The sequence below is a fragment of the Malus domestica genome, chromosome 06, assembly GCF_042453785.1.
Source record: "Malus domestica chromosome 06, GDT2T_hap1".
In the NCBI taxonomy this organism is placed as follows: Eukaryota; Viridiplantae; Streptophyta; class Magnoliopsida; order Rosales; family Rosaceae; genus Malus; species Malus domestica.
The window spans coordinates 1,346,675-1,364,258 of NC_091666.1; positions in this window are offsets into that span (position 1 = coordinate 1,346,675).

Genomic DNA, 17,584 nt, shown 5'->3' on the forward strand with positions numbered 1-17,584 from the left:
CCCTTATGCTTTTCTTTTTACACTCGGAGGAAGCTAATTAGGCACGAACGACGGCTTGATCACATAACTATACTTTTTTAGAAAATGTTCTCGCACTAAGAGAATATGAACTCGAATAAGTGATAATCATGTTATCATTTTATTTGATCGAGTGTTTTTTTATATACAATTTAACAATAGGACACACTTATATTATAATGCAACTTTGACAAGAAAATAATACTATTAGGAAAAACAAATTCCTTATCATTAAACGTATGCATTTGCATGATGAGTGAGATACCCATAAGACACAGATTACATATACTGGATGGCATCCAAACTTCAAGCTTTGCTCATAGTCCTAGCTAGGGACCGTGTATATAATGCATTACGTTACATATGTCGACTATACACACACACACATATGTATATAATGCATTACGTTACATATGTCGACTACACACACACACACACACATATATATATATATATATATATAATTAAGGAGTGATGTGTTGATTAGTTATTAAATTCGTAAATATATAATCAAAGTGATTAAGTACGTAATTAGTAATTAAACCAACTCAAAATTCAATTGAAACTAAAACTATATTAAGGAAAAGGATCATTGCCGGATCCTTTTCCGGAAGATCTAGGAATTCCGTGATCGTGACCGTTCATCATACATCGTGCTTTCAGAAATCATTAGATACTATTTATATTTAATTTTTAATTTTTAATTTTGAAATGATTTCTAACCCCATGATGTACGATAAACGGTCACGATCACAAAATCTCATAGAATCCCAAAAAAAATGATTCGGCAAGGATCATTTTCCCTATATTAATATATGTAAAGAAGCATGCTCAACATGATTCACGTGATCATAGTAATTTGGTAAAGGCACCATAGGTAGCTAGCTAAGCTAAGCTAGGCGGTTGTACGTACGTGGTCATTGCGGATCTACATGTTGACTGCTATGCATGTCCCTGGAACGAACACAAAGGCTAAGTCAGGATTTTCCAAGTCTTAAAAGATCTCAGGCATAGGATGGTGAGGGCAGTGATGGAAAGTAATAACATAATATATTTTGGTGCATGTTTAATTCTCGTCGATTTTCTTTCCTCTTAACATTCAATTATATAACTCACTATCGTTATCGTATGTAAAAAAAAACAACATTTTAAAAAGATTGAGACAAAGTTATTAAGAGATAGACTATGAAATGTAGATAGTAAAGACTAAGGATTAAAATGTTCTTTAGGAGCATACGAAAACATGTAAGATGAATTTGTAAAATCATTCCAAATAAGAATTTACAAGTCCTTCTCATGATTTGCTTTTGTAATGCTTGTGTAAAACATTCCTAGTGCTCTCGATCTAGCATTTTTTTTTTTTTCAACTCTCGACTTTACGGGACTTGGAAACCTACCCAAACATAACTTAGGAAACCAATAGTGCATGTCTAGCTCGCTCCACCACTCAACATATTATAAGAGATCATTAGCATCTAAGATTTTGTCGGCCTTAAATATAATTAAACACTAATAAAAAATTGGTCAAGTTGTAGAGTTGAGGTAAAAAAATACAAAAAATGTTAAATGCTAAGGAAATTCTCAAAAGTAATATTTTTCATAGACTTTTTGTAACCTCACGTTTTTTACTAATGTTTTATATTATTGACATAAGAATTGACATTCAACTGTAAAATGACATAGAATTTATAGAAAGTTTTATTTTAAGATAGTCTCATTGGCATATGTGTGCTTTGTAACCTCATGTTTGTTGTTAATGTTTTATATTATTGACACAAGAATTGACGTTAAACTGTAAAATGACAGAGAATTTATAGAGAGTTTAAATTTAAGATGGTCTCATTGGCATATGTGTGCTCTTCTGATATCATGGTCTTACTACCCGCACACGGAAACTTGTAACCATTGATGGTGTTGGGGTTGGCGGGTGGGAGAGGAGGTGGGGTGGGGGTTCGGGGTTCACAAAGCTGCTACTAGGGCTCACATTTGTAATAAAAAAATATTTGGGCTTATGTCATTTCTCATTCCTGACAAATTGCATTTTAATATGTGTGCTCAGTGGTTGATAATGGCATATTACCCCTTTAGCCTGTCAAGACTTTTCTCTTTTCGCTCTGCATGTATACCTAATATTAGGCCTTTCAAACTATGATATAACGTGATACTCTTTTTAGAAGAGTGTGTGATACTTATATATAAATTAGAAGATCAGAGTTCGATACTTATAACGTTATTGTTACATTATTTTAAGTTTAATATATTGGTATTACATTTATATTAGACTCATGAATCAATATATTAATATTGCACTCAATTTTTTTAATCTATTTTTTAATATTAATTCTTTTAGAGCAAGTTCATCCCTAAGGACTTTGTGCCAGCACCCAACCCATTTATCCACTAAGTGAACAGTAATAGACCCCAGTAAACAGTAATAGGCCAAAGCATCTCCACTCTTAACAAAAAATAGCCTAGTCAATTTTATTAAAATATTATTATTTTTTATTATAAAATAATAATTTTATTAAAAACAAAAAAAGGATAAGTCAGGTTCCACTAGAACTCTCCCTTCCTCACCGCCCCTTCCGATCTCCCTTCCTCTTGTTCTCTCAAAATCCTAATGGAGCGGCTGCAGAGATGCCTCTCTGCCCCTCTCTCCTCATCGTGTCTTATCCCTCCATGGTCAAGCTGCTCACTTCTCACCAGATCGTCCCCCAGAAGGTCCAAATTCTCGACTCAGTCCAGACCCTCAACTTCTAAGGCAAGCTTTTAAAGGACGAGGCTGCAGCGTTCAAGCTGGAGACCACTACGGAAAGTGTTGGAAATGTGCCCTAAAGCCAATCATATGATGATACTTTACGGACATTTCACATGTTAAACTAATCTAGTTTTACATATAAAGGGCAAAGATTATTGTTTGAGCCGTCTCATATAAATGTTATATGCTTAAACGATAAAGTCCAAGGAATATGTGATTGGGAGAATGTAATCTAATGAAGTTAGATTCATGAGACCATTCTTTCGTAGACACATCCTAAATGTTCCTGATCATAGGATTGTCAATTGGGCATTGACAGTCCGTAAAGATCGGTACGTACTATGTCTTCTCTCAGGGAGAGTGATTAGTCTCGAGTCATTGGTGTGTGTGACATCAAGACAAGTACGTAGGTGCTCAATAGAGAATGAGTACACTGAACGTGATCAACGAAGAGTTCTCATATTCCATGTCACATAAGAACTCATGGTTGGGATAATGCAAAGTAGTCCTTTGACCTGAGGCATCACAGTTGTCTTGTGGTTAAGTCCTTGATCTTTGATTATGTCAAAGTCACCCCCTTGGGGTGTCCACGGCATCGTTGGGGTTAAGCCACTTAGCTATGGAGACAAGTGAATGCGCAACAAGGGATCTCTAACCTTCAAACAGTTGAGGGAGAATACTCTATGATATAATTTGGAATCTCTGGCCAGAGTATGAATGAGATTAGGGAATGCGTTCCAAATCACATTCAAGGAAATCATATAAGCAAACGATTCACATTGGATAGTAGACATGAGTAAATAAACTATCATACCAAACAATGTGGTCAAGAGTATTAGATTAGAGAAAGACCGTATTGCATTTGTAATCCCGAACTGAATAGGTTCTCTATCCTCTTCTGATTAGCTTGGGTAACCATGATATGCTGCTAGGTGTCACTCATGGTTTGTGGAAGCCCTAAACGTGTGTAATCACTAAAGGGAGAATTGAAAATAGTTTCAATTCACAATCGATGTAAAATGGTTTTAATCGCCCACTACCTCGCTAAAAGGAACCTAATGGATATAAAAGGTAGAGATTGGAGATTAAACGGAAATGAGTAAGAATGATTAAATGGTTTAATCATTTATTTATGGCAAGGATTAATTAATATGTTAATTAATCAAACGAATAAGTTCGTTAAAGACCTTGGGATAGTTTTGGACCTTAAGGCCCAATGGGCTTCGAACGTCAAGCCCATTAACTTAAGTTGTATGACAATTTAATGAATAAAGATTCATTAAAGCCCAAAAGCCCAAATCCCTTTAGGTGGCCGGCCATGAAGAAATGAATTAGGGTTTTGGTTGTTTAGGTCACTTAAAGAAGTGACTATATAAATGATTTTATAGCCAAAATTCATTAAGTGATAAAAGGGTTTATTTTTGGGGAAAATTGGTGAGAATTGTCTCTCCATTTTCTCTCTAAAAAGGCCAACACCTTGGAGGGTACATCTAGCAATCCTACTACTCCAAGGTCACTCATTTTCTTCTACAATCAAACCTTGGTGAAGAGACTTAGAGGTTCCCTATTTTGGGAACTTGGAGAAACCTATTCTTCCATCCAAATCCATGGATCTAAGAAGCAAGGAATGAAGGCCCTATCTCTTTGGGTGATTAGCCTTTGCTTATGCAAAGAGGAATCTACAAAGGTATTAATTTCAACTCACTTTGTTTTGAGTTGATTATTGGTTCACCAATCTACTAGGCTTTGAATTTCATGGGTAATGTTTTGTTTTTGAATGCATACAAGCATGATTCCGCCTTTAATTTGTTAATTGCATGCTATAGATGTTATTCAAATGAACATGTTTTTCAAAATAATCCCTTCAGAAAGAAATGCGCCGTCTTTGAAGCTAGAATATTTCCCTTCGGCCAGCGTCATGGATGGGCTGGGTGTGGCGTTGTTGGCAGCGTGCGAAATCATGAGCCCCCCCCAGGAACGAGACAAGTCAGTCCCAAGGTGGCTAATGTCATGCTGGCGTCAGATAGGGCAGTCCCAAGGTCTATCAATTTTGGGCTAGCTTGGAGACCAACTTGGGCTGGGTGCCAAGCAAACACACGGGCTAGAATGGATTGGCTGAGTCCGAGGCTGTTTTTTCCACTGGGTGCTGGCCTCTTTTTGCTCCGGTGGAACTGCTCTTAAAGCAAGTCCACCCCTAAGGACATTTTGCCATCACCCAGCCCATTTATCCACTCCAGTGAACAGTAACAGACTCCAATGAACAGTAATATGCCAATGCATCTCCACCCCTAAAAAAATGCGCTGGCACGAACGATCTCCACCCCTACAAAATGCGCTGGCACCCAGCCCATTTAAAATATTTTTTAATTTTTTCTAAAAAAATAAAATAGTTTTAATTTCGGATAGGATTTTTAACCAATCTCGTCACGCCACGTGTCATTATCTGAACGTACTATTTTGTGAATAGATTTTCGCTAAGATTTTCAACCAATCTCGACACGCCACGTGTCACTTCCGTTGTACAATAATTTAGCCAAGATTTCAATAAGATTTTCAACCAATCACGTCATGCCACATGTCATTATCCGAACGTACTATTTTGTGGATAGATTTCCAATAGGATTTTCGACCAATCCCGACACGCCACGTGTCACTTCCGGGTTACAATAATTTAGCCAAGATTTCGATAAGATTTTCAACCAATCACTAGTGCCACGTGGCATTGTCCAGAACCTCATCCTTTCTTTTTTTGTCCATATAAACCCTACATCCCTACATCCATCCTCACACCAAGCTCAATCCTTCTTTTTAGCTCAGAATCCTTGTTCATTGTTTTCAAATCTTGAGTTCTTATTACAATGTCTTCTTCAATAAGAGTGTATAAATAGTTGCAGGAGCAACAGAAAAGGTTGTTGGCATAACAGGCAGAATTGGCCAATCTCGAGGAAGGTGGAGGTGGAGATGAGGCTTTCTTCATCGAGGAGGATGAGGATGATCACCATAGAAGGCAGAAGGCCTCACATTCCCGCCATGTCATGGAAGCCGTGAGTCAGATAGCCAAACCAAGACGTGCTGCAAACCTCGATAGAAAAAGGGAAAAAAGAGGTAAAGATCTATTAGAAGATTATTTTATTCCCAATAACATATTCCCTGATCATATTTTTAGATGTCGTTTTAGAATGCAACGAAATTTGTTCGACAAAATCATGAGTGATATTTGCAACCATGATCCATACTTTGTGCAAAAAGAGGATGCTTTTCATGTTCTAGGTCTTATTCCTGAGCAAAAAATTACGGTATCCTTGCGAATGCTTGCATTTGGAGCATCTGCAGATCAAGTGGATGAGATTGCGAAGATGGGAAAAACAACTGTTCTGGAGTCCCTGATACAGTTTTGCTCTGCAATTGAAGCCATCTACACCAAAGAGTACCTCCGAACACCCACGCCAAGGGACATGAGAAGGCTTCTGAGGAAGGGTGAGATGCGAGGCTTCCTTAGCATGATTAGAAGCATCGACTGCATGCACTGGACTTGGAAAAACTGTCCAAGTGCGTGGCAAGGAGCATATGGCGACAGAAAAAGAGCCAAAAGCATCATTTTGGAAGCGGTGGCTTTATTTGATACATGAATTTGGCATGCTTTTTTTGGTGTTCCAGGAGCTCAGAATGACCTAAATGTCCTTGCCCCAATCCCCAGTGTTCGACGAACTGCTGCAAGGAAAATCGCCGAGATGCACATATTGGGTTAATGGTACCCAATACGAGGGATCATACTACCTTGCAGATGGCATTTACCCAAGGTGGTCAACATTTGTCAAAACAGTGCCACATCCACATACTGAAAAGCAAAAACACTTCGCAAAATGTCAAGAAAGGTGTAGGAAGGATGTTAAGCGTTGTTTTGGTATCCTGCAAGCTCGTTAGGCGATTGTCAGGGCTGCAGCTAGAATGTTTGATGTCAAGGCTCTTCGATCCATCATGATGACATGTATTATTCTCCATAATATGATTGTTGAAGATGAGTATGATTATGATGCCGTCGATGAATATGAGCCGGATCCGATGAATAACTCAAGAACACGTATCTACTGTGCTCATGATCGGACTGAAGATCCAGTGCAACATGAGCCGTTGGAACGCGATGGACGTTACAATGAATTGATCGTTCAGCGGTACACTGATGTGCAAGAGCCATACTGGCACGTAACCCGCCAGAATGACTTGATTGAGCACCAGTGGGGATTGCATGAAGGCAAAGATAATTAAAATGAGGCATGTGGTTGAAGAATAAATTGTAGTTTTTTTTTTAAGTTTATGTAATTCTATGTAGTGTGTTTTGTTTTTAAGTTTATTTGGTGAGTTTATGTAATCTTATTTCATGTGTTTAAATAAAGTACAAAAATAAATAAATAATTACATTAAAATTGCATAATAAATTAAATAAAAATAAATAAAGTTTTAAAAATAAATAAGAAATAACATAAAAATTACATAAGAAATTAAATAAAGTTCAAAAAGAAAAAAAGAAATAACATAAAAATTACATAAGAAATTAAATAAAGTTCAAAAGAAAAAAAATAGAAAAAACATAAAAATTACATAAGAAATTAAATAAATTCTAAAAAAATAAGAAATTACATAAAAATTATACAAAGTCTCTCGAGTTAGGATATGTGGTGCTAGGATCTTGGTTGCCATGATTTGTGTAGCTAGAACCCCCTTGACTTGTTTCTGCATCTCTTGCATGCCTCATTCGCATGACATCGCTTTTTTCCGATGGCCAAAAATATTTAGAATTCGGAGACAGCCGTACTAGAGACTTGCTCATAGTGTCACGATCTGCTTGAGCCATCCTTTCTTCTCTAAGCATTTCATTTTCTCGATGAAGTGCTTCTCTAACCAGCTCGTTCTCTTGATTAACTACTTCTCTTTGTCTCTCAGCCACCACACCACGGGCCTCAGTAGTTGCTATTATTACTGCCATAGCAGCAACTTTTTCCTCATCTCTAGCCTTTTCCTGTGCCATGTTCAGTTCACCTTGGCGAGTAAGTTCCTCCATATATTTAGTGTAGTCATTTTTGGAAGAACTACCTTTTTTCTTTGATGCCTTTTTACCTTGAGGCCTGAGGGACTAACGAGTCAGTTGGGTCTCGGGCACTTGTTCAGGCATCTTTTCCGTGTCTTGAAATGTGTCGGCTTTTTGTTCGGCCATGTCTGGTTCTGAAGAACTATGTAGACCCATATTGTGCATGACAACTTCTGGACCGGTTGCCACAATTTTGTATTTAGGGCAATCTTTGACAATTTGCCAACATTCCCATCTGGTGAATGATTTGTTCTGGTTCTTTGAATTGTAGAATGCTTGAGCTTGTAGTGTCTATAAAAATGTGGGATAAGATAGTGTTAAAAAATGCAGGTGTAACACAAATAAATAAATTCAAAATATTGATACGGGTGGAATGCATAAAAATTACATAAAAATGACATAAGAAATTAAATAAAAATTACATAAGAAATTAAATAAATTAAAATATTGATACGGGTGGAATGCATATAAATTACATAAGAAATTACATACAAAATTAAATAAATTAAAATATTGATGTGGGTGGAATGCGTATAAATAAATAAAAATATCGTCACCTGATCCGCTAAATTTGTCCCAATACGGAGGTTACCAGAAGCATGAGAGATGGCGTTTTTCCAACAAGTAAAGGTTGCGTTGAGTTTTTTCCAACGACCTTGAAGACCTTGACTAGTTCTGGCTTCTTTTCCATGTACATCGCAAAACGTTTTTGTAATTTTACTCCACATTTCTCACTTATCCATCTCATTACCCGTAATCGGGTCATGAGTAGTGTGAACCCAACATTCACACAACATAACATCTTCAATGAGCTTCCACGAAGACATTTTTTTCTCTTAAAGTGTAGAAAATATTGAAATGTAGATAGTATAGAAAGTGTAGAAAATATTGAAATGTGGTGTAAAGGTGGAAGATGAGGGTTAGGTATTTATAGAAAAAAAAAATAACATTTTTTTAAATTTTCTGTATTTTTTTTTTAATTTTCTATATTTTTTAATAATTTTTCTGTATTTTTTTATAATTTTTAATAAATTTTAATATAGTTAATTAATCTGGACTGTTGGATTTGAAAAATATTCAAATCCAAGAACCAGGGAGTTGCCACGTGGCCAACGGTCATATTTCTGACCGTTGGGCCTTTTTATTTATTTATTTTTTTTGTGAAAAAAACGTGGACCGTTGATCTGTGATCGAATGGTCCATTTTAAAAGTTAAATTTAAATTTTTTTTACCGTTGGAAATCCAACGGTCTACAAAAAATAGCCGTTGGAAATCCAACGGCTATGAGCATGCCGCTTCACTCATGGGGCTCCGGAGCATAAGTGGGCTGACAGCCCTCTGCAACCTTGTCAGCTACTCGCCCTGGGCACGAGTGTCGTGCATGCGCCAGCCAAATAGGCCGGCTCTTAGGTCTGTCAAAATTGGGCTGGTCTGTTGCCTGGCATGGATTGGATGCCAGGCAACTTTGTGGGCTGGAGCAAATTGACTAAGGGCCAGTTTGTTTTTTGGACTGAGGGCTGGGACATTTTTTCTCCGGTGGACTTGCTCTTATGAGTTCAATATATTAGTCACTTATCTTGTACAATCAAAATCAAGGAATGCGAAATTAAACTCATATGAGAGAGAGAGAGAGAGAGAGAGATTACATGCGTGCTAGTGTAAAGGGTCGTGTCCCACCCTTACTGTGATACGTTTTTGTATTTTGTGAGCTGCGTTGGTGGATTGGTCATTGAAAACGGCAGTTTAAGGAAAATGAAGCATTAAGAATTTGACAGGCACTTAGAAAACACTTGGGTCGCCATCAACCGGATCCTCCTTTTGTTAAAGGAAGCATAGTATTAACCCTAAGATCTGTGTACGCTGATACCCTAGGCCAGCCTTCATTGCTATTGTTACAAAATAATATTAAAAAAAATAGCTCCACCACTCAACATTTTATAAGACAGATCATTAGCACCTGATATTTTGTCGGCCTTAAATATAACTACACACTAATAAAGAATTGGCAATAGTCAAGTTGTAGAGTTGAGGTAAAAGAAAGACTTCTTGCCCTTTTCTCTGTGTGCTCTTCTAGCGTCGTGGTCTTACCACCCGCACAAGGAAAACTTGATACCATGATCGTTTGTGGGGAGGGAAGGGAGGTGTTTTCCACAAAGCTGGTACTAGGGCTCACATTTGTAATAACAAAATATTTGGACTTATGTCATTTCTCATTCGTGACAAATTGCATGTTAATATGTGTGCTCGGTGGTTTATAATGGCACATTATCCCTTTAGCCTGTCGAGACTTCTCTCTATTCACTCTGCATATATACCTAATGTCATGCTAGGCCTTTTCTAGTAAATTGAATGAGTGTGGTACTTTTTTTTTTTTTTTTTTTTTTTTTTATAGAAGAGTGTGTGATGCTTATATATAAATCAAATAACTTAAGTTTGATGCTTATAACACTACTACTACACTAGTGTGAGTTCAATATATTAGTACTACACTCATTTTAAATTCATGAATTCAATATATTGATATCACACTCAAATTATCTAATTCATTAGTGATTTATCATTTAGTACAATCAAAATCAAGAAATGCTAAATTAAGCTCATTTGAGAGACAAGGAGACATTTCATGCGTGCTATTGTATGCTTTTGTTTGAAGACATTGTATGAATGGTACTGAATTACCATTTAAGGGACCTTAAATTCTCCTTGTCGTTGAGTTTTTAAGGATATTCAAGAGAACAATGATCATCAATGAAACCACTGAAGAAAATAGAGTGAAATATATTTGCACCACCTCCAAAAATGAGCCTGAAGCTTTGATTTGGGGCCAATAAGTTGTCTCCCAACTGGGAATACACCACATGTGGCCGGCTTGGAGCCTGGTGATTGAGCAGTTTACTTGCTTTGGCACGACCTTTTGTAACACTTACATCGAACAATGATGCTACAATGCATCCCCTTACCCGAAGTAAGGATCTTGTGCCTACAAGCACACTTTGCCGAAGCCCGCTCGTTTGGGAAATTGATTTATATATCATTCCTTGCAAAGATACGACATAACTCTCTTTTCACAGCGGATTCAAGGGAATATATGTGGACTAATCCAACCAAAATGTGGACCATATAAATACTTATGGTTTTGGTAGATAAATAGACAAACTGGTCACATGTTTATCAACACACATTGCTGCTAAACCTCCTGGCAGATTAAAAGGGTTCACCACCCTACTTATCCCTTAAGGTTTGGGAGACTAGATAATGCCGGAGAATTTATATCGACGGTTTTTGATAAAGTATTGCATGTATTTTGGATTAATAATTGAACATCAAATTCTCATGTTCACCCCAAATAGCCTCGCCTAGTGATCATAAAGCACAAATTAAATGATCGCCCGAACGTTGGTGAGCGTACCAAGCTTTTTCGATTTTTGCCTAGGGCTATGCAATCTTGTACACAACTATGTTGGTCCTCCTTAAGGCCCATTGCCACCCAACCTATATGACGTTACAATTTGTTACTGGGTACAAACTTGATAATTTTCGTATTTACGCATTTGGGTATGCATTCCATGTGCCAAGTTGCACCACCGCAATGTACCAATATGGGTCCTCAAAGAAGGATGTGTATCTTTTGTCAATCATGATTCTCCTTCACACTAGCTCTTTTCGAGCCCTTGTATGCGATCTCTTTACCGTTCATTTGCGGGTTGTCACTTTAATGAAACAGTCTTACAGCCGTTAGAAGGAGATAAGAACGTCAACATTATTGTAGAACGGCTCGAATTTACGTGGACGTTGCCGACTATGTCTCATCTCAATCCCTATACCGCATAAGTATGATAAGCAAGTGCGATGAATTCTAGATTTCAGAATGTTACTCCAGACGCATTCCTCTGATCTAGCTAAAGTGATGAGATCATATATCAGCTACAAACATGTCTGCAAGGATATACGTACTTAACGGACGTCGAGTCAACATCCCTGAAAGGTGTGCCGTCCTTGTTGGACTGTTTGGACGGTCCGGTACACCGGCGGATAGCCAATCAATCTGTCTTGGCCTGGAGCACGACAGATTACTCGGTTCGTCATATTCAATTCCCTAGAAGAGGAAGACACAACACAATAATGAATTCATACTTGATCGCTGTCTCAAATCATTTCCATCTCATGAGATTAATCTGGATTACTCCCAAGACTTGAAGTTCTTGGTTCAGTATACTAATTTGGATGAGCTAAATGGATTTGAAATGAGATTACCATCGATGATGTTTTTACTTATATGGTAGCTACCGACATAAATGAAAAAAGCCACGATATTGAACCATGTTCCGTTGATTAAGTGACAACGTATAACTGATTGGACAACTGAAATTACAATCCAGGTCAAATTTCTTACCATAGTGTGTTTGGACCTATCGTTCCTACACTGCCCAAGGTAACTCTATTCTGTTAAAAGTGGGAAAAGAAATGTTATGAGATGAATGAAATAGTGTGATACGATGCATGTCTTACGTCGTAAGGTTTCTCTCAAACGTCTTGTGATTGATAGCAGCATTATGAAATGTGGTTAGTGTTTTTTCCATGGGGATATAGATACGGAGATTTACATGTAAGTTCTCGAAGAATTACATGGACTGGTTCAAATAGTTCCTGTTTGTACCATACTTAGGGCCTCCGTATTTAGAACTCGTATAAATACTCGGGGGACTCAAATATAATTATGTAATAAATGAAGGGGAAAATATGTAATAAGTGAGGAGCCCTTATTCTATAAAATGACTCATCACTCTCCTCATTAAAGGGGCAAAGATTGAGGTCAAAGTTTAGGCCATAGAAAATGGGCTAGAGAGAAATTAGGCTAGAGAGCACACTGCCTCTAGCCTTCTTGTATATTCACCATTCAGAGTGAAACAATATCAACATCAGTGTGGACGTAGCCCAAACATTAGGGTGAACCATGATACATCTTGTGTTCTTTACTTTCTTGCAGATTTACGTTATTCCAAGACCCCTTTGATTTTGTGCATCAACGTTTGGCACCGTCTGTGGGAATCGACACGAAAAGCTATGTCAGTTTTCTTTCATTTTTTTCACCTTCACCATGAATCTGCAAAAACCCAAGAACCCAAAGCTTTCCCAGAAACCCACGGAGCCACCTCCTCTATCTCTCTCCTTTATTGGGTCTGATCGATTCTACAGAATAAGGCTATCGGATAATGAATTAACAGATCGAATGGGAATGGCAAAGTCTTCCTCCACTTGACGACTTTGTAAAATTGTTTTCTTCTGCTTCGCCACGCTATTGGCAATCATTCTCTTCACAGCCCTAACGTGAACTTTCTTGCATGACGCAAAGCTTAGCCCTGAATTCCCTGAGTTCTGGGTCGACTTGGTAGCCGTGTTGCCGTGCCCACTCACATCCACATCCAGCAGCGACTACTTAACAACCACGTGGAACTTGACGTTGGTTGCTATAAATCTCAACCGGAAGCTGGACTTGTATTACGAGAACTTTCAAGCTGATATCTTCTACGGCAATGTCGACGATAAGGAAAACAACAGCAATCTCAAGTTAGGAACGGCGTCGTTGCCTCCCATCTATGTATAATACTACATTGTTTGGACTGGATGCTTCCCAACTGACGCGCTGCTCTTGCGACCTTTTCCCACCGAATGGGATGGCATGGCAGTCAAGGGCATGCCGAGCTTTTTATCGAGGTCATAGTCATTCAGCTGCCCAGTAAGATCCAAGATCACCTGCTCAAGGTTTCTTCAGGGGATCAGAGAGAAGAACCAATGGCAGCCATAGGATTACAATCATCTGCGACCATGGCTACAGTTCTCGACTCCGTCATCTTTCCTCGATCCTCCGCTCTCCCTTCTTCAACCGCGCCTTCTCGGATCAACCCTCGTTCCTCGAAGTGCCTACTGTCAGTGATGCAACATAGCAATCACTTGTCCTAGATTCTGAATCCCCTGTTTTGGTTGAATTCTGGGCTCCGTGGTGTGGGCATTGCCGTATAATCCACCCCATAATTGATGAACTGGCAAAGCAACATGTTGTAAACCTGCAATGCAGCAGAAAAAGAAAAAGGGAAGAAAATGAGTACATAAAGGAAAAAGCCAGGATTGTATTTTTGCTTTTGTCGACCACCAAAGATAAGAAGATGCCCACCAAGGTTCCCTATCTCCACATTCTGTTGGACCAGAAGATGCCCATCAACATGCTGAAAAAGATGAAACTTTCATCATGAAGGTGAGTGTAGTCCCCAATGACTGCTTTATTTTTTTTTAATGATATGATTTATTTTTCTTACCTTTCGGAGACATCTGTATAAACCCCATCAGAGGGTAATCATAAAAAAATAATAAAAATAATAAAAATAAAATAAAATAAAAAACGGCAAGCCCAAAATATTGAGCTGGAATGTTATGTGGAGGGCGAATGCCCATATGCCCAAAAGAGCCAAGCCCTATGGCTTCAAACTCCAACCTCTATCCCTCCACTTAAGGTTCACCTTCTATTATCACCAACCACGTGATCAAAAGTACGTCTAGTACTCCAATATTATTCGGCAGCCTGCCGCGATTATCACCAACGAGGTGATCAAAAGTACGCCCAGTACTCCAAAATTATTCGACAGCCTACCGCTATTATCACCAACCAGGTAATCAAAAGTACGTCCAGTACTCCAAAATTATTCGGCAGTCTACCGCTATTATCACCCACTAGGTGATCAAAAGTACGTCCAGTACTCCAACATTATTCGGCAGCATTCCGTTATTATCACCAACCAGGTGATCAAAAGTACGCCCAATACTCCAAAATTATTTGGCAGCCTACCGCTATTATCACCAACCAGGTGATCAAAAGTACGTCCAGTACTCCAAAATTATACATAAGCATCACTCATGTCAAACATACATAAACATTCATGAGCATCACTCATGTCAATCATACATAACATTCATGAGCATCACTCATGTCAACATCCATGAGCATCACTCATGTCAATCAACATAAACATTCATGAGCATCATTCATGTCCATCAACTTTGAAAGCTTCATTTACAGAGCACCAACTTCGAGAGCTCCAGAGCTTCATTTACAGAGCTCCAGCTTCAAAGCTTCACTTTAAAAACTTCACCTGCAAAGCTTCAGTGCATGGTATACAAAGACCGCCTCCGAACAACTGCCACTTCGGCCCATACATGGATTGAATTTGAAATCTCCAGCCAACAACCTATATTGACTGAAGACTTGGGGGACTGCACTATGTACCAATATATTGGGCTTCCATAACTGGGCCTCATGAAAAATACTTGGGGGACTCTAACCTATTATTCATGTATTGAGGAATGAACCCTTATTTTATAAAAGGGACTCCCTCACCTTCATTAAAGAGAGACTCTTGGCCCATCACTTATGTATTGAGGAGCGAGCACTTATTCTATAAAAGGGACTCCCTCACCATCATTAGTGAGTATCGCCGCCTGCTGAGCAACCGCCTCGCCGTGAACATCAACTCTAGCCTATTATTTATGTATTGAGGAGCAAGCCCTTATTCTATAAAAAGGACTTCCTCACCTTCAACACCACAAGCCGAGCCAACCAAGGCAACACAAGCCACAAGCCGAGCAGCCTCGCAACATGTGCTAGTTCTAGTTGAGCATCATTTCACATTGCACACCGCCTCATATTGAGTATTCAGTTCTAGACGACATCTAGCTATTTCAACCCACACATGAATTGAATTTCAAATCTCCAGCCAAAAGATTATCTTAACTGAAGACTTGGGAGACTAATGTTTGTACCATACTTAGGGTCTCCGTATTTAGACCTCGTATAAATACTCAGGGGACTCAAATGTAATTATGTAATAAATGAAGAGGCAAATATGTAATAAGTGAGGAGCCTTTATTCTATAAAATGACTCCTCACTCTCCTCATTAAGGGGGCAAAGATTGAGGTCAAGGCTTAGGCCACAGAAAATGGGCTAGAGAGAAAATAAGCTAAATAGCACAGTGTCTCTAGCCTTTTTGTATATTCACCATTCAGAGTGAAACAATATCAACATCAGTGTGGACGTAGCCCAAACATTGGGATGAACCACGATACATCTTGTGTTCTTTACTTTCTTGCAGATTCACGGTCGGATTTACGTTGTTCCAAGACCCATCCGGTTTTGTGCATCAACAGTTCCAAAACCACGGAACACCCTCTTAACTTGTTTAAGGCGTTTACTTACAATCCAACGAATGTGGTATACCTGTCTAAGTGATTATTTGATCAGTTAGGGATATGAATTATGCCATTGCATGTTAAACTATGAAGTCTTATTCCAAATTGCTAGAGTTATAGTTTATATCGTTGACACGAATCTCACTAAGACTTCGGAAGAGCTTGAGAAAGCTGTCTCGCAGCTGAAGATGGAATTTGAGATGAAGGATCTTAGAAAAACTCGTTTATGCTTTGACATGAAGTTCAAGTGTTGTTTTGACGGTATTTTGGTCTACCAGTCGAACTACACCCTAAAGATGTCACCTTTTGAGTATACCTTTGATCATCTATACGTTATATGCAAATGAGACCCTTAAAGAGGTTATGGAATCCAAAATTCCATATCTAAAGTTCAACTTTGCGCTTCGTTGTACTTAGCTCATTGTATTAAGACAGGACATCTCCTTCGTTGTTGATCTTGGTAAAGATGCAGCACCGTGCCTACACGCATCCACTGAATTGGTATTAAAGACATACCCTGAAGGTACTACGAGGGTAAATCCCAACGCATCTCGAGTGGATCCAACCCTTTGATCCTCGAAATGGTGCTTACCTTGTTTGTTATGCTAACGCTGGTTACTTATCAAACCCGCACAAGGAAAAATCCCCAAATGGTTATGTCTTTACCGTTAAGGATATCACAATATCTTGGAGTCCACAATATGACCTTAGTTGCAAAATCTTCAAATCATTCCAAGACTCACCTTACTTCACTACGTCACAAGTGAGACATGGTTAGGAGTTCTTGTTAAGCATATTCGAAGTACTTGCTGTGTTTTTCATCCATCGTTGAGTCTCAACGACGATCCATAAAGACTATGCCACATGTATCAACCAGACCAAGCCATGATACATCAACAAAGTCAACACCAAGACATATTCCGTCTACATCTACATCAGCAAAGCATCAGGAAATTGAAGTCATGCAAGCCGATCCCAGATAACCTTCCCGGCCTCTACACGACATCACTGCAGAAGTCAACCTTCCAGAAGCTTGTCCAAGGAATTGGTATGCCTAACTATCATATGCAATGCTTGTAGTTCTCATTTGGAAGTTATGTCAAACTCAGTGGGAGTATCCAGAAGTATACTCACTTGATCTTAATGTACTCTTTTTCCTTACAATTATGAGCATTTTTCCCATTGGGTTTTTGCTACCTAACTAGGTTTTAACGAGGCACCCATCCTGGGCTGATCATACCCTTGTGAGATCTTCTACTTGCATGCAAAAGAAGTATAGTTTTGATTTAATGCAACTTCTCACTTTTCTCCTTAGACTATGGGTTTTTCTCCCACCTTGGGTTTTACCATAGCGAGGTTTAGGGTTTTACCTTTTTATGCATTCTTCCGTTGATCTGAGACTTGCATTCGCTCATTGTGCCGACGACTTCATCAACTGTACTTACTTCATCGCTGAAGACCTGATGCGCCATTTACTTGAGTA